The sequence below is a fragment of the Haliotis cracherodii genome, unplaced genomic scaffold (assembly GCF_022045235.1).
Source record: "Haliotis cracherodii isolate W230 unplaced genomic scaffold, xgHalCrac1.p SCAF_7, whole genome shotgun sequence".
Classification (NCBI taxonomy): Eukaryota; Metazoa; Mollusca; class Gastropoda; order Lepetellida; family Haliotidae; genus Haliotis; species Haliotis cracherodii.
Genome location: NW_027266330.1, coordinates 54,167,146 through 54,189,761, shown reverse-complemented (window position 1 = coordinate 54,189,761; position 22,616 = coordinate 54,167,146). Strand labels below are relative to the sequence as shown.

The following is a 22,616-nucleotide window of genomic DNA, read 5'->3' as shown; positions in this document are numbered from 1 at the left end:
GATCTAAGCAGAAGCAGAATTGTGAATTTTAACCTCATGAAGGAGTAAGTATATACTCCGAAATGTTGTGATCATCATAATAAAGAAGTTGACATCAATACATTCTCCACCTTTAAGTCCTTATGTTTATCACTTGTAAATAACTTTCATAGACTTCAGGAGTATATCTGTGATATATGTGTGCACTTAAATAAATCACTGCATCCTTACCCGAGGCAGGAATATATCATTTGACAGAAACAATAGTCAAAGTTATAGCCATATACAGGTATTTGAAGATTTTCAGTTGTGGCGACACTTTCAGTGAAACACATACAGTATTTGATTTGTAGTAGTAAACTGTTCTAGTATTTTCTGTCTTTAGCTGTAAAGAAGTTACGAAATTGTAGCGAGCCCCTGCTCAGACATTAGGAGGAACAAGATGATATAGATATTAACCCATTTGTAAAATGTACAGCCTGAAGTATGTTTGTTGCCACATATCAATAAAATAGTTCCATATTGGCTGATTTATTTGTTGTAATGTAAGGGCAGAAATAGCATCAGTTATTACTGACAAATATCTCTTGTAAAACCTTTCAACATGTTCAAATGACACATCGAAAGGCCATTGTGAGAAATTGTGATCTGACAGCATCATGTTAGGATTCTTAAATACAGTTTCAGCTTGACATTGAGTACTTTAAACTTTAAAGCGTATAATATATTCACAATAAGTTAGCTGCGTCTGCCAATCAGAGTCGGCGAGTAAATTGGAGTAGGGGGCTAATTTCTATGGTAAACTTGTTTCAACGTTTAACAACTATTTGTGTTTGTATGAGACGATGTGTGTTAAATTCCATGAACATTTACTTAAAGGTTAGGATCCTCCATTCTGTATCCCTTGTGATGAAAGAATCACGGTCAGGCGTGTCCTGCTTGACTGTATTGATTTTTCCATCACAAGGGATCAATATTTCAAAGTTTCAGCTATGAAAGACCTTTTTACTCAGGTAAGTTCTCATTTTATTCTTGTTTTTTAAAAGACATAGAATTGTTTCATAAATTTTGATCATCATGTTTTGTAAATAGATAAATTAACTTTTACAATTGGTAAAATAAATCAGTAACTGAGATTGTTAGTGGTTGTATCCTCGAAGGGGGTTGAAGTAGTGTAAAATTGTTGTCCCCCTGAGAGGGTATGTAGGACCACGTCTTTCAAAGTATATTTATTCATACCACGGTTTTAATCGTAGCATATGTGTTATTTTAATGTTTGCTAAATTTTTCTCAATGATCTTCAACAGCTGAAGGGATGATGTAAATCCGGCTGGGGCCCATGCAGGTTGCAAAAGTAATGTAAGTCACCATGAACCCTAGCATGGTGATCTCTCTTCAGTGGCTGGCGATCTATAGCTCATTTTTGTCTTGTATTGTTTCATATGATGTTATATTTTGATGGCTAACTACTAGTTTTAGATATATTCTGTGATAAATCTAGTTATTTTACTGTCCTTCGTTGACAGGTTTTAATTTCGTATAAATATGTGTATTATTAATGTACTTCTCGTCACGATATGGCTGAAATATGGCCGTTGCCGTGATGCGTTTGGGCGATCGGTTTTATTGTCATCTGCTTTGTCTTTTTTATCATCAAATTTCATTATTCCGGACGAGGTAATTTTAAATTTTAGAAACTTTGACAAAAACTACCCAAATATTTAAATGACAACTTTTCATGCAATGTCACTTGGGGTGACGTTTCTTTTGCGGTTCAGTATATTATGCATTTATATACCACACTTTTTCCAGATGCCAGTTTCTGCTCAAATGCGGTTTATTTCTTCCCCGAACAGTGGAGCCGAATGCTTTCAAGTTATCATTCTCAACTTCCTTGGAATTTCACAACGGAAGCTGCCTACGGGCCCCTGAGGTTTTGTTTATTCACTTCACATATCGGGTACCTATTCCCTATTGGGTGAACCTGATTACATTTGAGCGTTTGGACATGCGTTTCGGGGATATGTTGGTATTCGTGTTTCCACCATCTACCATCGGATGAGTGGATTCTTTTTAGTGCACAGGGTGATTGAACTGTACACGAAGGTTAGTGACAACACTGTAGGACGTGTAAACATTGTTGGTAACAACCTGGTCATCGTCGGGATGAGATCTCTGCACCTGGCACTCGTTTGCGATGGACGCTTGACAATCATGTCTGACATAAGCTCAATTGCCTTTCAGTCAGCTAAAAATAAACAACACAATGGTTGACCTTAATAATTTATTGAACTATATACCAATAAAGGTAATTAATATTACAAACACACAAAAATCATTTCCTTAAATTGTGTATCGCATAGTATCTTCTTTCACTCCTAGATGTCAGTTTTCAGCGCATCCCCGTCTGAAATTAATGACATGAACATATAAAGGAGTGAGTAAGTAAGTTAATGTTTAACATCACATCGACAAAATTTCAGCCATATCGTGAGGAGAAGTTGTCCATTAATAATACATACATTTCTACTTAAAATTTAAAGTCACATCGGCAATATCGTGACTTTCAAAGGTTATATATAGTAAATACATGTAAACTATAAGAACCTGTCAACAACGGACGGTAAAATAATTAGACTTATCACAGATTATGATATAAAACTAGCGTGGAACCATAAAAATACATTACTTGACAGAACAATATATTATAAAAACGATCTATAGATCGCCGTTAACTGAAGGTAGATCACAATACTAGTTAGTAAGTTAGTTAAAATTTAACGTCACATCGGCATTATTTCAGCCATATAGCGACGAGACCAAGTTCATATAATCACAATTGAGTTATTTATGTAAAGGTATATTTAAAAACAATTTGTGAAACATATTGGAGCATACTATATTAAGAAACAATTTATGAAACATATTGGAACATAACAATATGATGTATACAGTTTTAAAACAAGGGCAATAGGCCACCAGTTACCAAAGCTAGGCCACCTCCCTCGGGATCATGGAGACTTACAGTACCTCTGCTTCCTGCATGATACCCCAGTAGGATTTACGTCATCACTTTAGCCACTGGTGGGTTGTGCACAATACTAGCCAATATTACAAAATACTCAGCAATGTATAGGCTTAAAAACACTGGTTGATGATAGTTACATCGATTATGATAGGTTTACGTGTCACACAGGGGGACAATATTTTTATGCTACGTGAACCTCCTGGACAGAGCCTTTAATAATGTCAGTTGATAATAGCATCACACCAAATTTAAAAACAAGTATTTATTTATTCACATACATTTAAATTTATTATACAGACCATTTTTTTCAAGTAATTTAAGATAAGATGCCCACTGGCACGGGAAAAGTGATCTTTCAGATTTACGCTTTGATAAAGTGAATCTCTTGCGATTACAAAGTCCACACAGTCAAGCACTATATGCTTGACGGTGAACCCAGTCCCCGAGTGGCCCAGTCGTCTAAGGCGCCACGATTCGATGTGCAGAGTTGCTTTCTTGGGCACGCCAAAAACCTATGATTGTGGGTTCAAATCCCGGTTCGCCCCGATTATGTTTCTAGGTTTGTCAGCACCATACCCATGCTCGTGGGTTTCACCGAAGTAGTAAACGCCTGAGACCTGCATCACTTCAGGCTTTCCTCCCACATTAAGCTGACACGCCGTGATATAACTGGAATACTGTTAAAAGCGGCGCTTAACCCAACTCACTCACTCACTCATCACAAGGGATCCACTTAGGAGGTTCGTCCCCATCTGTCTTAAGCAGATATTTCGTGTGTAAACCGACTGTGGCCAATGCGACATCGTCGTAAAACGACGTCATCATGTCTTCACTGACAACCCAAGTAGGTATGACCGATTGTTGGTTTTAGTTCATGAAGTCTATTGCTTCCTACCTGGATGTCTCTACTCTTTTGCATGGATCCCGAGAATAGCTTTTGAAATCACTGTACGGGATCAATAGTGGAGATAATGGTTTGCCAAATGCTGCTTTCGCTGCAGCATCGGCTTTTGGGTTACCTGTTATGCTTACATGACTTGGTAACCAGCAAAAGACGATGTCACATTGGCCAGTAGAAAGAGGGTTATAGAGTTTTAAAATGTCAAGGATAATAGGGTGATATGGTGAGACACTATTAAGTGCCTGAAGGCAAGACAACGAATCATGCTTGACTGTGATTCTTTCATCACAAGGGATGCAAAACGGGGGATCTTCACCTTTCAACAAATACTCATGTGTATATCTGCTATGGCCAATACGACATCGTCGCAAAATGACCTCTTCAAATCTGGACTGACAGCCAAAGTAGGTATAACCGATAGTCGGTTTAATTTGATGTAATTTATTGACACCTACTTGGGTGTCCCACTTCTACTGCATGAGATCCCTTATGTAACATCTAATAACAGGTTTATAAACACTGTATGGTATCAGAAGAGGTGTCAAAGATTTGTTGAGTGCTGCTTTTGCAGCAGCAGCAGCCATTGTATTACCAATGATTCCAACATGGCTGGGTAACCAACAAAAAACGATGTCATATTGGTCAGTAGCAAGATCATTATACAATTCAATAATTTTGATTAAAAGCGGATGCGAACAAGATAGATTGTTAATAGATTGAAGGCAAGAGAGTGAGTCTGAAAATATAATGAATTGTTTATGTTTAGATTGGTTATTGATATATTCTAATGCTGTGAATATGGCCTTTGCTTCGGCCGTGAAAATGGAACAGTTGTCTGGTATTCGGTTTGATATAGTCCTGGATCCAATGACAGTGGCGCTGGCAACAGCGTCACCATCCTTGGATCCATCTGTAAATATAGATTTGTACGTATTGTATGAGGATCGTAGTTGATTATATTCTTGCAGATACATTAGTTGATTGATTCAGATTTTTTAAAATTAGTGAGAGAAAGGTCTACTTCAGGCCTCACTAGTTGCCAAGGGGGAGTAGACAATAGACGGCATGGAGATATTAAATCTAAGTCAATATTTGTCATCTGCAATGTGAGACTTGATCCAAATGCCAAGTGGCGGTACAAGTTTTGGTTTATTGTGAAATGGTTCATCATTAAGAGGTTGGAAGACACAGTTATAATAAGCTGGATTTGATGGGTTTGAACGTAATTTAGTTATATATTGAAGGGATAATTTTAGTCGGCGTTGTGGAAGTGAAGGCTCATCGGCCTCCACATACAGACTATCTACAGGAGAGATTCTAAATGCCCCAAGATAGAGCCACAGTCCTTGATGATGTATGCTAACTAATTTTTCTAAATTAGTTTTAGCAACTATACCATATACAATTGAACCATAATCTAGTTTAGATCTTATAAGGGATCTATACAGGTGAAGTAAGGTTGCCTGATCCCCACCCCACTTAGTATTTGCAACAACTTTTAGTAGATCAAGAGCCTTCAAGCATTTAGTTTTAAGATATTTAATATGAGGTACAAACATCAAGTGGCGATCAAAAATAAGACCCAAGAACTTGGTCTCCTCAACAACCTTGATGGGGGCACTGTTTAACAATAGTTCCGGGTCTTTATGCGGTCTATAATTTCGACAAAAATGGATACAAGTTGTCTTTGCTTTAGAAAATCTAAAGCCATTTTCAAGCGACCACTTTTGGATTTTATTTAGGCAAAGCTGCAGTTTCCTTTCTATTGTATGCATGTTTTTGCCACGACAAGATATGTTGAAGTCATCTACAAAGAGTGACCCATCAATTGAGTCATTCAATACCTTGGAGAGACTGTTAATTTTCATGCTGAATAAAGTGACAGACAAGATACTGCCTTGTGGGACACCCTGATCCTGATTGTAATGATCAGACAGGGTTGAACCCACACGGACTTGAATTGTCTGTCGGTTAAAAACGATATAAACTGAGGCAAACGACCTCGCAATCCAAAATCATGAAGATCTTTTAAAATGCCATGCTTCCAAGTTGTATCATAAGCTTTTTCTAAATCGAAAACAATAGATACAGCATGCTGTTTATTTACAATGGATTTTTTTATGAATGATTCTAAACGCACAAGATGATCAAGGGTACTTCTATTTTTCTGGAAACCACATTGTATATCTGTAATGAGATAATTGGTTTCCAAATACCAAACTAATCGATTGTTCACCATACGCTCCATAGTTTTGCAAACGCATCTAGTGGGAGATATGGGACGGTAATTTGATGGATCTGTATGATCCCGTCCAGGTTTTGGTATAGGGACTACAATTGCATCATGCCACGAAGGAGGAAAAATCCCTGATGTCCAAATATCATCAAATATAGTTAAAAGTGTCTGGAGACATGATTCAGGCAAGTGTTTTAACAGCTGATAATGAATATTATCAGCTCCAGTTGCAGTATCATGAGCTTGCCCAAGGGCGGTATTGAGCTCATGTAGTGAAAATACTTCATTGTAATCTTCACCATTATCAGAGTGAAAATTAACCTGTTTCTTTTCCTGTCGTTGCTTAAATTTCTGAGGCACTCGTGAAGAGCAACCCCCCTCTTCGTGGTGACTGCTGCGTAGCGCTAATAGCTTTTCCCCCGTGTGGAACCGGGGCAGAATATTGCCACAGCACCTCATTGCTGGTCGTAAAAGGCGACCAAAGTGGGCAGCCCGTTTGCTGTGGGTTGCGTCCCTGTGTCGGCGGATGACGGGAGTCTGGTAGTTGAGGGCACTGGTTCCTGGAACTGTGTTCCTTTGCTCAACACACTACTTCGACCCTTACTTCGCCTAGACGGGTGGTAAGATGGGCCCGGTCTTATCAATTGGCTGGTCATGCCAGGCCCTGTGCGTTATATTGTATATGCACACCTGTGTTGTATTTTGATGTATATTTTGGACTTGTGTGAATTCTCAATTTTGGATTAAGTGAGTGAGTGAGTGAGTTATGATTTTACATCGCATCGGCAATATTGCAGCCATATCGCGATGAGAACAAGTTTAGTATTATAAAAAATACCTGTCGACAAAGGACAGTAAAACAGTAAGGTAATTATCACAGTGTAGACATAAAACTTACCTGAGCAATATTAAAACAAAGAAGTTTTCAGTGTATTAGTTATTAGAAAGTAAAACCAGGCTATAGACAACTGGTAACCAAAGCTAGACCACCTAACTGGGGATCATAGGGACTTACAGTACTTTTGCTTCCTGCATGATTCCCAGCAGGATTTATGTCATCACTTTGGTCTCGAGTGGTTGTATGAAATATAAACCAATATTAAAAAATCAAAACACAATCAAGGAATTAAAACACTAGTTGATATTAATTACTTCAATATAGATGGAATTATGTGCCACAGTCAGGGGGACAATAATTTTACACTACTTTAACCCCCTGAGTGGCACCGCCTTCATACATTTCAGTTGACAAGAATATCCAACTATTCTAAAACAATTCAAAATTTATCAAATAATAGTATTTGTTTTAAAAATCTGAGTATTAAATGAGCACTTGTTTTATAAAAAAAGATCCTTTAAAGACGTTGAATGATAACAGTTGTCCCTTATGAGAGAAAAATCAACACAGTCAAGCAAAACATGCTTGACTGTGATTCTCTCACCACAAGGTACACAAAATGGAGGATCCTCACCTTTTTAAAGATACTCGTGTGTACATCGACTGTGTCCATCGTTGCAAAACAACTTCGTCATGTCTCGAATGGCCACCCAAGTAGGTTTACCCTATTGTTGGTTTTATAACAAAGTTTGTTTATACCTACTTGGGTGTTCCACTTCTTTTGCATTAGATCTTTGAGGTAGCATCTAATTATTGGCTTTTAATCACTGTAAGGTAAAAGAAGTGGTGTGACTGATTTGTTGAGTGCTGCCTTTGGAGCAGTATCAGCCATAGTGTTACCAGCAATTCCAACATGACTGGGCAGCCAGCATTGGGCAGTGGCGAGGGTATTATTCAATTCTAAAATATTAAGAATCAGCGGATGATCTGAAGAACAATTATGTATTGCCTGAAGGCATGACAAGGAATCAGAAAAGATGATGAACTGTTGAGATGATTGGTTTTGAATGTAACGGGAGCTGTAAGAATAGAACTATTACCTGGAATTCTTGAAGAGACCCTTTTAGATCCAATGACAGTGGCACTTGAAACTTTGCCACCATCCTTGGAGCCATCGGTAAAAATAGAGCAATAGGTATCATATTGTGACCGCAATTGGGCATACTCTTGTTGATAGACCAACTGGTTTGTGTCAGCTTTTTTAGGACAGTTAGTGTTAGGTCTACCTCCTGTTTGACTAGTTGCCAAGTAGGTGTAGACAGTAACCGGTATGGCGAGATAGTAGAAAGATCAATATTAGCTGCGATAATATGTGGTTTAATTCTGAACCCTAGAGGAGGAACAAGTTTTGGTTTTGATTGAAATAGATGTTCATATATAGGATTAAACACACAATCGTATGCTGGATTCGGCGGATTTGAGTATAATTTAGTCACATATTGCAGTGAAAGTTTAATGCGACGTTGTTTGAGAGATGGCTCATCAGCCTCTACATATAAGCTGTCAACTGGTGATGTTCTAAAGGCACCAAGACAAAGCCTCAGGCCTTGATGATGTACTAAATCTAATAATTTTAAGTTGCTGTTACAGGCTCCTCCATAATAATGATGGAGCCATAATCGAGTTTGGAACGGATGAGAGAACGATATAAATGAAGGAGAGTTGTCTGATCCCCTCCCCATTTTGAATGAGAAACGACTTTCAACAAGTCAATTGCAGTGTTAAACGCTCTACACTCACTTTTGTCATCACCCGAGATAAACGAATCGTCAATGTAACCATCATTCATGTGACCTTTTGACTGTAGATATGAGTAAGGTGCTCTGAGAATCTTGGTAAATATTTGGGGGCACAACTAGGTCCATTCGGAAGCGCGGTAAACTGATACAGTTGTCCTTGCCACGTGAATTTCAAATATTTCTGGTGATCTGGGTGAATGGGCACTGAGGAATACGCATCTTTTAAGTCAATGGATGCCATAAAGCAGTCTTTCCTGACTAAGGAGATGGCGGCGGAAAGACGCTCCATCTTAAAATGAACATAATCAACGTTTTCATTCAAATGTTTCAAATTCAGGATAAGGCGATAGGAGCCGTCTTTCTTCAAGCGAATGAATATAGTTGACACATACTGTCCATGTCCTTGATGAGATTTGAATACCACTCCTTTCTTCTCTAAGTTCGCAATTTCGTTAGCAATAATGCAATGTTCACTGTCATTAAAACTTATTTCTCGTGGAATTTGGGATTGCTGCGGGAGCGTATCAAAATCTATATAGCAACCTGTAACAGTTTGTAAGACATAACTGTCAGATGTAAGTTTTTCCCATTCAGGGAGAAAGAACTGGAGTCTGCCCGCCTGGAAAACATCTTGTGTAACAGTGTCTCGTCTTACCTACTGGGCATCAGTCTCTAGTATTTCCTCTCCTGATCCATCCTTTTCTTCTTGAAGTTTTGATATCCCTTCGCTAAAAAAAACCTGCCTCTGCCTTGAGAAGGTCGATGTGGGGGATAAGTGAATGAAGGCCGTGAAGTTGACGGTCTGTTGGGTCGTGGGCCGGAAAACACATGGCCCCATGGTGGTAAGCTGACAACTGACGCCTGTTAGTAGCACTCATGTCTTTTATGGTTTCCGCCAGGTTGTCGCCAAAAAACAGAGTGGACATTGGCGTCTGGGGCGAGCAGAGCTGTTGGAATTGCTTGTTTAAACAAGGCTTTAGCATTTCACGCCTGCGGTGATTAAGTTCGGTGTTAGCATGGGATATGAGGGAGACAGCATCCGTTGCCAGCTTGGCAAGGGCATTCACATTTAACATATCATGAGAAAGTTCTTTATTCATGACTTTCAACAGTGTGTCAGTCAGTTGTAAAATGGGCATTGTAGCTGTGATAAGGCAGGTTTGAAGCTTCTGCATCTTGATGTCATTAGACCTGGTGTGTGCCCGCAATCTGCCCAAGATTTCTGGGTTGACTTTGCTCGCTTGTAGGATATCCCAGTTCTTGGGTCTGTCATAGGCCTGAGTTTTGGATTTGAATTTGTCATCACCCAACTTCTGGAACATCATCTTGTTCATAGCAGCAGCTAGTTTTGAATTGATAGGAGGCCCAACTTGGCCCTCACAAGAATAATCCTCCAACAGTGAATCAAGAATGTCCCTATCTTCTGCTGTGTCACCTGAACCAACGTCGTCACACACGACTTGAGACAGATCAGGGGCTGAGGTGTGGCCGTGCTGAAGGGACTGTGCAGTAAGAACAGTGTTCTGAGTGGACTGCGCATCATCAAACAGATCATCCAAGTCTGCTTCATATTCACTGTGATCAGATCCTTCACCAGCATCTACACAAGGATCGTCACCAGATCTCCGAATTTTCGGCAATCTGGAGGCATCGAGCACATCTTGAGCTGGGCGTTTCTCAACATTATTTTGCATTAACCTTGTGAAGGTATCCCCAAACTGAGATATTGAGGTCGACATTCCAACAGTCAGTTACTGAGTGTGCATACTTTGAGCCATTATCTGTGAGAGCAGGGGGCACGGGTGGCCCAGTCGTCTAAGGCGCCGCGATTCGCTGTGCAGAGTTGCGTCCCTTAGGCACGCCAGAAACCTATGATTGTGGGTTCCAATCCCAGTTCGCCCTGATTATGTTTCTAGGTTTGTCAGCACCATACCCGTGCTCGTGGGTTTCACCAAAGTGGTAAACGTCTGAGACCTGCATCACTTCGGGCTTTCCTCCCACATTAATCTGACAAGCCGTGATATGACTGGACTACTGTTAAAAGCGGCGTTAAACCCAACTCACTCACGCACTCACTCACTCACTCACTCACTGTGAAAGCAGATATTCCTGTGCTAACGGCCACTCCTCTGCGGGCCGATCCGCCGCCATATTGGTACTGTCACGCGCACGGCTGTGCATACGATTGGTATTTGACTCTGGGTCTGTAGGCTTCTCACCATACTCTGGACGGGACGCAGATTTCTGAGATTTTGTCCTCTGGCCACAGCTAGACTGAGATCTGGATTTCTCCAACGTACTACGACGTGATTGGTTAAAATATAATGATCAACAGTACTTCGATTCTTTTGAAAGCCACTCTGAATATTTGTAATTGAATTATTTGATTCCAAGTACCATGTTAATCTATTGTTGACCATGCGTTCCATGGTTTTGCAAACGCAGCTGGTCAATGAAATGAGTCTATAATTTAAGGGATCACTGTGATCCCGTCCAGGTTTTGGTGTGGGTACAACTATGGCATCACGCCAGGAAGAAGGAAACTTACCTGATATCCATATATCATCAAAAATTAACAAAAGGGTTTCTAAACACGGTTCTGGTAAATGCTTCAGGAGTTGATAGTGTATATTATCAGCTCCTGTAGCAGTATTGTGAGCTTGTTCAAGAGCAGTATGAAGTTCATGGATCGAAAATATTTCATTATAATCTTCCCAATTATCTGATTTATAGTTTTCTTTTCCTGCTGTTTTTGAAATTTTTGAAATCGAGGGACATAATTTGAGGAAGAAGAATGTTTTGCTAACGTTTCACCTAGTTTATTTGCAATATCCAGTTTATTTGTTAATAGTTCATCCCCATTCTGATGATGGTGGATGCTAGATTTTGAGCCCTTACCTTTAATTCTCTGTATCATATTCCAAACCTTGGACATGGGCGTTCGTGAGTATATCTTGGAAACATAATGTTGCCAAGATTGGCGTTTATTTTGTTTCAACGTACGCCTTGCTTAAGCATTTAAGATTTTATATTTTTTCAAACTATGGACCATGGGATGGCGCCGGAAATAGTGCACAGCCTTTTTCCGTGCCTTCCTCGCTTGTTTGCGGTCATTGCTAAACCATGGTTTACGGATGTGTGGATTTGTAGAGGACTTAGGAATGCATTCATTTGCTATTTTGTTTAATTCATCCGAAAATAATTGTACAGGATCAGAAGCGTCAAGAAACAGATCAGGTTTTAATTGATTGGATGCAAGCATTTCAAACAAAGGCCAGTTGGCCTAAGTGAAGTTCCATCTCGTTGAAGGAGGAACATCTGAAGGTAAGGTTCTAAAATGATCACTGCCACAGAGGTCTTCATGGACGGACCATTCAAATTCGTTTAATAAATCAAGAGTTTGTAACTGATAAATCCAGAGCAGAGTAAGTACCTGTACCAGGATGTAGATATGTGTTTGAACCATCGTTAAAGATACATAAGTCATTGTTGAAAATGAAGTCTTCCGAAAGCTTCCCCTTATTATTTGTCTGAACACTACCCCAAAGTGGATTGTGCCCATTTAGATCACCCATTATAACACAGGGCTTTGGGAGCTGATCATAGAGAGCTTGAAGTACAGACTGTCGGAGAGAAGTAGATGGTGGAATATATAACGAACACAAAGTAAAAGTTATGTGCAAAGATACACGGACTGCAACAGCTTGAAGGTGAGTAGTAACATGAACGGGGCTATGGATGACGTCGTGTTTCATTAAAATTGAAGAACCTCCAGTGGCTTTAGCACCTGGAGGTGAAAAGAAATTGTAGGGGGTATAACCTCTAGTATCAAATTTGTTAGTGTCTTTATAATATGTTTCTTGTAAACATATTGCAGATGGTCTAAAATCCTGGATTAAGAGTTGTAAATCATTATAATTTTGTTCTGAGTCCTTTACTGTTCCATTGAATTAAATTTGATGAGTGAGTCATGGTGGCTCAATCGGTGATCTCCAACGCGGACGTGAGGGAGAGGAGCTCCTTCTGGTCTCCAAAGACGGAGTTACCTCCATGTCTAGAAGTTTAAAGGAGTTGTGAAATGGTACCTCTGGTTGAGAGGGTATCCTGGCAGCTTGTCTGTTCAGTTTTTTCTTTCCGTTTTTGGATGAGTGTACAATGTCAACGGATGGTGCTGGAACAGCTGGGTCAGATTGACCCACATTCTGATTACTGCTGTAGAGTGAATGATTGAGGAACTAGGCTGATGTTCAACTGACCTTTGTGGAGTAACGGATTTGGTTGGAACAGGTTGATCAGACTTAATCCAAGACATAGATTCATGGTCGAGATTTCTTGTGATTGAGGCTAAAGATCAACTGGCAATTAAACTCAACCCTTTTGCAATTTCAAAAGCTGTTTCTGGGATTTGTGGCGAGGTTAGGAATGTCACGCGTCTCTGTGGTGGTTCCCTCTTGGTGGAATGTTTGCGAAGGCAGCAATCTCTTAATCTCTTATCGATTCATGTATTTGCGGGGGCACGGGTGGCTCAGTTCTCTAAGGCGCCGCGATTCGCTGTGCAGAGTTGCGTCCCCTGGACACGACAGAAACCTATGATTGTGGGTTCTAATACCGGTTAACCCCGATTATGTTTATAGATTTGTCAGCACCATACACGTGCTCGTGGGTTTCACCGAAGTGGTAAACGTCTGAGACCTCCATCACTTCGTGCTTTCCTCCCACATTAAGCTGACATGCCGTGATATAACTGGAATACTGTTAAAAGCGGCGTTAAACCCAACTCACTCACCGATGTGGCATCATGGATAAGTTTTCTAAAACAATTCAGTGCACATGGTCCGTATTTTATTACCGTGGTAATTTTGTAAATGTATAGTCTGTGATTTCTTATCTCACTGTCCTCCATTGTTTGTGACGTCGCTTAATATCGCAAAGAATAAGAAACACAGTTTGAAGTTAAACATGTGAACCTCAGCTGTATGTTATTGTTAGGCTGCATTGGTTTGCTTACAAGAAGAACCGGTAAAGTGCGATTCAAATAAGTGCCTGACAGTAGGGAATGCTCATAAATGGGTTCCTTTCCCATTGCAACCACCAGACAACTCAGACACCGCATAATATTTTTCATTAGTATTATCGGACGCTTATAATCAGCATACACACACTAGACTGAGGCAGAACCTTTTTTTTAAGTATTTTATTCATTCATGTCAAATTCTTGCAATCTCGTCTTAACCGGTGGGGATTTGGGTAGCAATGTATTTGCACATTTCCGCCACAACAATTGGACATGATAACTATTTAACCTGATACACATCATGTTTTATTTCTGTTGGTTCAGACATTGCCTCGAAAAAACATGCAGATTTATATTTGTAAGCATGTAACAATTTTTAGAGTTCTTGGCGATGATAACTTTTAGCAATTGGACTTACGGGTAATTGCATGGTAAGAACATACGTGATTAATTTGTTCAAAGTGTGTTTTTATCCATTGGTTTAACGTTAAATGTGTTTTAATTTCAGCATTAACATAAGACGTTTCACCACAGAAATAAGAGGATGTCACTGTTTCCTAACAGCGACAGACATTGTACGTCTATTGAAGCAGCAAAGGAAGTCAACTTTCCTGACATTTTCTGCAGCCGTATATATCACCGACTAACGACGTGCTTGTACTCCAGGAGGTCCTTTCACCTGACAGGCCTTGTTTGGTGTAAGATATTTTTATCTTGTTTTAAATGTTACAAGAAACTCTTCGTTGACTTTGATTAAACCGATGGTTTTCCGGTAGGTTGACAGTTTCTATCTTTTTTACTATTTTCTAGGGCTGGGACGAGTCCAAATATACTACCCGGGTACCCACACCCCTATTACCCGACCAATCTCGGGTACACGCTGTTGGTGTCAAGAGATAGTTACAAAATTGACATTAGCCCTGGCAATATGTATTTAGATACATGTATAAAACAATGTGGTCATGCATACACTGAAGTTGACTGAAGTTTTAGCTTAGTTCAAACATATATAAGTCAGAAGGAACGTGTTCATAGTCATGAAGAAATGCAAACATTAGAGACTTAAAATTGTTGTGTAACCATGTAGTTAAATAGTGAATTTTTGTCATGAAACAATATATCTCGTGACTAACCACGGGTCCGGGTAGTCCTGTGGGTACCCGGGTCCTACTCAGTACCCACCCGACCCGAGAACCCGAGTTACCCATCCCAGCCCTACTATTTTCCATACATTTTAAGTATCGTAATGATACTGATTACTCGAGTTTGATGCTCTGCATCACTATTTTCTTGGTGAAACTTTCTGGTTAATCATTAATACTTCAGCCACATGTATGTATCTGTATTGTATCTGATGTTTTGTGAAGGTGCATATAGTTTTCAAAATGTTCTCGAATACATATTTGATATTGGCGCAAACAATTCGAAATTACAATAATAAATCGCACACTTATGATTGGCAGACAACAAGGAATTAAAATGTTCCAGTAGTCTTCATCCTAACATGGACCAAGTCTTCACTGAAACTTCATTCTGTTTCCAAACGGCTCTATTTTGATGACAATTCCCAGTTCTTCCGGGAAAAATATTACAACTTAATGCTTAGAATTTATCTACGTATTATCCTAATTAAACAAAAGTCAAATCTGATAACCCTTGTAAGTCTAAAACGGTCTTTAATGCCACAAAATATATTACAAACAGAAGTTGCGACTGAGTTACCATTACGTTCCAGCTCAGTGTGATCGGATCTCGGTTTCCCGTCCTCTTCTGCCCTCTGTTCCAAACGGGATATAACATGAATTATGGATAAGCATATACTAACTGAACAACCAGTCAACCAGATAATTGATTATGTCTTGTTGATAAATGAAACCTCAAAATGATAATTATGATATTTTCTTTCCGCAAACTAAATAGAACCTTAAGAACGATTTCAGAAAGTTGCACTTTGTAAGTGATCTTGATTGCGATGTGATTAAAACTGCTTGCCAATACAATATACATAGAAAAATCTCAAGGTGGTTATGTTTGTAGAAATAATATGCGGTTATTATTTGCGGGACGTTTTTCGATTACAAATATTTAGTTTTGGTAAATGTTGTCCTTTATCCATTAAGGTTATTGTTTATATTTTAGAAAACAAAGATATACTTACAAGGGCAGCACACAAGGTCGGCGGGACAGGCTCTGTCTTCTATGATGGAGCCAGTGCATGCACCTGGATCTCTACAGTCTATAAATGTAGCGGGTGCACAGGCTAAAACATGAGAAACAGATTAAGTAGCCCTTTTAATGAGCATTTAAAGGAAACCTTTCCAGCAAGTCATAACTGCTGTTTTTATTTTCAAACGTCCTTAATATAAGGGCAAATGTTTTCATAGCTTATTCACATATATAGACATTGCAAGCGATTTCGTGGTATAAGAATTGACTTCAGGGTTGGTTGCGTTTATGGAGATACATGGATTTGTTCGGTTTGGGCACCGGTTGTTACGTCTATACCTCCATAAACGCAAACAAATTTCAAGTCAATTCTTAAATAATACTGAAATTTGGTACATGACAGGGATTTCTACTAATATCACCTCCTGCACTGGTCCTCTATAACTTTCTTAAATAAAGTGTTGAAATATCAGTCAGCTAGGATGTGTTAACTATGTAGGTGTAAATGTAGGCTCGCTGACTTGGTTGATGCACGTCATCGTATCCCAATTACGTGGATCGATGCTCATGATATCAATCACTGGATTGTTTGGTCCAGACTCGATTATTTCCAGACAGCCGTCATATGGATGGAATATTGTTGAGTGTGGCGTTAAACAACAAACAAATAAGCAAACAAAAGGTGATAATGTGTTAACAAATTAACATTCAGGGTTGCGTATTTATCATTAACGTAACTGCTTTTACACTAAGGGTTGCAGGACAAGCCTTAATGTAAATATTTTTACATTAAGATTTGTGGGTGAACCCTGACTAAATATATTTACAATACGGGTTAACATTCAGGATAATCACAAGTTCCATTGATCGTTTCTTTATCTAGATGAAAAAATGACTAATCATTTTGCGGTTCCCTCTCTATTATAACAGTGTTATCAAGACTTCAAGACTCTTTTATTCTGTATTCCTCCAGCCCAGAGTACAGGTGTATATAATCAAGTCACAACAATTTTAAGTTACAAACAACAATTACAATCATTAAGAAGAGATCTACTATAATCTTCAAAAGTAAGTGAAGCACTCGTAAGCTCTATATAAAGTTGTCTCCCTTTAACCTCTGAGATAAACCTGCCTTGCCTGCGTGCATTTAACAATATACAGTGCTAAAGATTCTGACAAAACATTATCTGTCATAACTTTCTCAAATTTGTCGAGAGTACAAAGATTACTAGTACAAATACTTGGCAAAAGCATATTTCTGAACTTGTTATACAAGTAACATGATGTAATAAAATGAACTTCATCCTCCACAATTGATACACTCAGATTATCAAAACAATATTTACATAATCTATCCTCTCTAGCAACTCCTCCCCACCGCCCAATTTCAACAGCCAGTTTGTGGTTACCACATCTGAATCGACTAAGAACAATTCTTAAATTTTTACTCTTCATATTGTGCAAATACCTTTCAGGCTCCAACACTGATTTGATAATTGAATAATTATAAAGCTTACTTGTTTCACTTATAGATAGTGCCCATGTTTGTTTCAAACAATCCTGCAACCTTTCCCTACAAATTCTAAGGAAATGGGTTATGTCACCAACACCCTGTTCAAACCCAACTAGACCAAATCCAAGTATGTTTAACAGATATTTTATTCTAGTTGCCCATGTGGCTCTACCAGCCCCATCTAACTGATATAACATCAGATAGCAAGCCTTAGAATACATATTTGTGGACATTTTCAGCCAATACTTAATTGAATTGAACATGGTTGTTACATGTAATGGATACCGCCCTAGCTCCCCATACAAGACTGCTGCTGGAGTGTTTGAATTAACATGGAGAACTTTTCTAAGAAATTTGCAGTGCACATTTTCTATAACTTGGACACTTTCAAATCCCCAAACACATGACGCATAACATAAGACTGGAGAAACCATCCTATAAAATAGAAACAAGGACTCTTTAATGTTCAGCTTAGACTTTTTCAAGAATCCAAACAAAATATACAGAGCTTTTTCTCCTTGTTGTGCCAGGGTACTTCTTGCCAAACTCCATGAGAGCTTAGGAGTGAAAAACTCACCAAGATACTTATAAGCGGATTCTGCTTCCAGAGGAATACCATCATAAATACTACTTTTCTTTTTTTGTTACAATACCACCTCTTCGGAATACCATGACTTTCGTTTTCACCAAATTAACCCTCCCATACTGACTGCAAAATGCTGCTAGACAATCTATCTGGTGCTGTAACCTTCTAACAGAATCTCCAACATTAGCAATATCATCTGCAAACATTATCAAAGTGATGTTTTCAGCATACTCATTGACAAAAATACCCTTGCAATCATTAAACCTGTAATTATCTAAATTAAACTGTATGAAAAGATGTAGATTTTAAATTTTGAATGTTTTTACTGTTTACTGTGATAAGGGACTGAAGTTTTAGTGATCGTCGTCATGACTTTTAAATAATGTTGACCAAAAGTAAATTGATTTTGTTTTTCTAGCCGCGAATAGCTGGAATATTGCTGATGCGGCTTAAAGCAACATTTACTCACTCACTGTAATTATCCAGTAGCTCATTCAAAAATAACATTCAGTGAATAACAGTGGGCTTATCATACACCCTTGCCTGGTTCCTATTGTACACTCAAAGAACTCAGACAGTGAGGACTTGTTAACTAGAACACATGATTTTAGCTGACTATACAGAGATGAGACCACTGTGAAAAATTTACCTTTTACACCTTTTTGTAAAAGTACATATTTCAATAAATGGAGCTGGACGCTGTCGAATTCCTTCGAAAAGTCTATGAATAAATAATAGCAGCGCCCTTTTGACTTGGAGAGGTATTTCTAAATAACCGATTGTAATACAAATATATTGTCTATGGTGCTTTATCCATTCAGTGTTATAATGCCGATGCGACGTTAAATTTTAACTCACTCACTCTATAATAATCACTTAGTTGATATTGGTTGACATGAGGGGTTATGCCTCCTGATGCTTATAACCAATTACTACTCTAATGCTACAGCTACGGAACGAAGGACTCTGATTGGTTGAATTGAGATATTGTCCGATTTTGTTCAATAGTTATGTATGATATCGAACCTTATCGTAACTTTGGCAATGGAACGGAGGCCTCTGGATTGATAAAATTTGAAATATTTAGCCGATTTCGTTCAAATTTGATTCACAATATCTTCCAGTTGTGATTTCATGATTACAATTGAGAACGTAATGATCCCACTGCTTTGTTAACAAACAACATGCAGTGTCAATATTTTTCGATCTTGAGAAATCTTACGACACTACCTGGAAGCATGGCATTTTAAAAGATTTAAACGAGTTTGGTCTGAGAGGCTGCTTACCACATTTTAGATCACAGTTTTTAGCCGGCAGGCAATTTCAAGTCCGAGTGGGTTCAACCTTGTCTGACCATTATAATCAGGAGCAGGGTGTCCCACAAGGAAGTATTCTGTCAGTTACTCTATTTAGTATCAAAATCAATAGTCTTTCGAAGGTTTTAAGTGATGCAGTGGATGGATCACTTTTCGTAGATGATTTTAATATATCTTGTCGTGGTAAAAATATGCACACTATTGAGAGACAGCTACAATTATGCCTCAATAAAATACAGAAATGGTCTCTAGAGAATGGGTTTAAGTTCTCTAAAGTCAAAACAAACTGTATCCATTTTTGCCGCAAATATAAACCGCTTAGGGACCCTGAACTATTTTTGGCTGGTTTTCCTATTAAAGTTGTCAAGGAAGCAAAGTTCTTGGGTATTATATTTGATAATCATCTAACATTTTTACCACATATAAAATATCTGAAGACTAAATGTCTGAAGGCAATTGACTTGTTGAAAGTCGTTTCTCATTCAAAATGGGGAGGGGATCAGACAACTCTCCTTCATTTATATCGTTCTCTCATCCGTTCCAAACTCGATTATGGCTCCATCATTTATGAGTGAGTGAGTGAGTTAATATTTAACGTCACATCGGCAATATTTCAGCCATATCGTGACGAGAAGTACATTAACAATACATAAATGTATACAATATAAAAAGCTATCAACGAAGGACAGTACAATAACTAGAATACCACAGAATTTATTTAAAACTAGTTGAGAATATATAAAAGTCAGAAGTATCAGAGAACACAATATAAAAATGGGCTAGAGATCGCCAGCAACTGAAGGTAGATCACCATGCTAGGGTCCATGGGGACTTACAGTGCCTTTGCTTCCTGCATGGACCCCGTCAGGATTTATTTCATCCCTTCATTCACTGGCGACAGTGTACCAATTAAGCCAAACATTAAAATGACGAATATTCTACGATTAAAAACCGGGCATGCAGAAAAATACTTTGAATGATTTGGGACTTACATACCCTCTGAGGGGGACAATAATGTTTCGCTACTTCAACCCCCCTCGAGGGTACAGCCCATCATTTATGGTGGGGCCTGCAGAAGCAACTTAAAATTATTAGATACTGTACATCATCAAGGCCTGAGACTTTGTCTTGGAGCCTTTCGAACATCACCAGTCGATAGCTTATATGTAGAGGCCAATGAGCCACCCCTTAAACAACGTCGAATCAAACTTTCGTTACAATATATGACTAAATTGTACTCAAATCTTTCGAATCCAGCATATGAGTGTGTGTTTAATCCTATGTATGCCAAATTATTTCAATCAAAACCAAAACTTGTTCCACCTTTAGGGTTCAGAATTAAGCCACATATTACAGCAGCTAATATTGATCTTTCTACTATTTCACCTTCCCGGCTACTGTCTACACCTCCTTGGCAACTAGTTAAACCAGAGGTAGACCTAACACTAACTACCCTAAAAAAAATCTGACACAAACCAATTGGTATATCAACAAGAATATGCCCAATTAAGGTCCAAATATGATTCTCATCGCTCTATTTTTACCGATGGTTCAAAGGATGGTGGCAAAGTTTCAAGTGCCACTGTCATTGGGTCTAAAAGGGTGTTTTCGAGAATTCCTGGTAATAGTTCTATTTTTACAGCTGAGGTCAGTGCTATTCTCATAGCATTGGAATACATTCAAAACCAATCATCTCAACAGTTCATCATCTTTTCTGATTCCTTGTCTTGCCTTCAGGCCATACATAATTGTTCTAATGTTCTCGCCACTGTCCAATACGACATCGTCTTTTGTTGGTTGCCCAGCCATGTTGGAATTGTTGGTAATACAATGGCTGATGCTGCTGCAAAAGCAGCTCTCAACAAATCTGTGACACCACTGCTTATACCATACAGTGATTATAAACCTGTTATTAGATGTTACATCAGAGATCTAATGCAGAAGAAGTGGGACACCCAAGTGGGTATAAATAAATTACATGCAATAAAAGCAAATATCGGTTATACCTACTTGGGTTGTCAGTCCAGATTTGAAGAGGTCATTTTAAGACGATGTCGTATTGGCCATTCACGTTACACTCAGGAATATATTTTAAAAGGTGAGGATCCTCCATTCTGCATCCCTTGTGATGAAAGAATCACAGTCAAGCACGTCCTGCTTGACTGTATTGATTTTTCCATCGCAAGGGATAACTATTTCAAAGTTTCATCACTGAAGGATCTTTTTAACATAAACTCTCATTTAATTATTTTTTTTAAAAGAAATTGAATTGATTAATAAATTTTGATGTAGAAAGTTATATATTTTATGAAATGGTAATATATAATTATGAACTAAGATTGTTAGTGGTTGTACCCTTGATGGGGGTCGTTTCAATATATGTATTATATTGAACTATTGATAGTCACGATATGGCTGAAATACTGCCGATGTGACTTAAAATTTTAACTCACTCACTCACACATTTGATGGGGGTGGAAGAAGCGTAAAATTATTGTCCCCCAGAGAGGGTGCGTAAGCCCACTTCATTCAAAGTAATTCATATATACCAGGTTTTTAATCGTAGAAAGATTGTTTGTTTTAATTTTGGCTAAATTTCTCCATAATCACCAATAACTGAAGGGATGGTGTAGATCCTGCTGGGGTCCATGCAGGTAGCAAAGGTAATGTAAGTCCCCATGGTCCCTGGTATGGTGGCCTAACTTTAGTTGTAGGTGATCAAAAGCCTGTTTTTATGATGTGTCGTCTGTCATAATTCAAACATTTTATTGTTCTAAAACTAGTTTTAAAGTTATAATCTGTGATATATTGCTAGTTGTACTGTCCTTTGACGACAGTTTTTTTATATATGTTAACTTGTTCAAGTTCTGAAATATTGCCGATGTGACTTTAAATATTAACTCACTCACTCACTCATTTAATTTGATTTAGTCATGATATAGCTAATAGCAATAAATATTGTTGATGTGACTTAAAACCTTAATTAATTCACTCACTCACTAACAATTGTTGCACATTGGCATCCACTGTCCATGTCGATCTTGTTAACTATTATATATGTTATCGGAGATGGCTTTTAAGATTAGGATCTTAATGAATTTATAACGTTTTTTTCTAACATTTAATTCTGAAAGGAACGGCATTTTCAGTTGATTTTTCATGGTTTGAGCTGAAAACCTACAACAAACCGACATTTTGTATCGTCACATGTTATTCATTGTCAGCTGCATGATATTTGAA

At 38.4% G+C, this 22,616-nt stretch overlaps 1 pseudogene; it reads right to left on the bottom strand.

Moving 5' to 3' along the window:
* Nucleotides 1-9,453: 9,453 nt before the first annotated feature.
* Nucleotides 9,454-22,616, bottom strand: part of LOC139449009 (uncharacterized) — a 37,728-nt pseudogene continuing 24,565 nt past the window's right edge.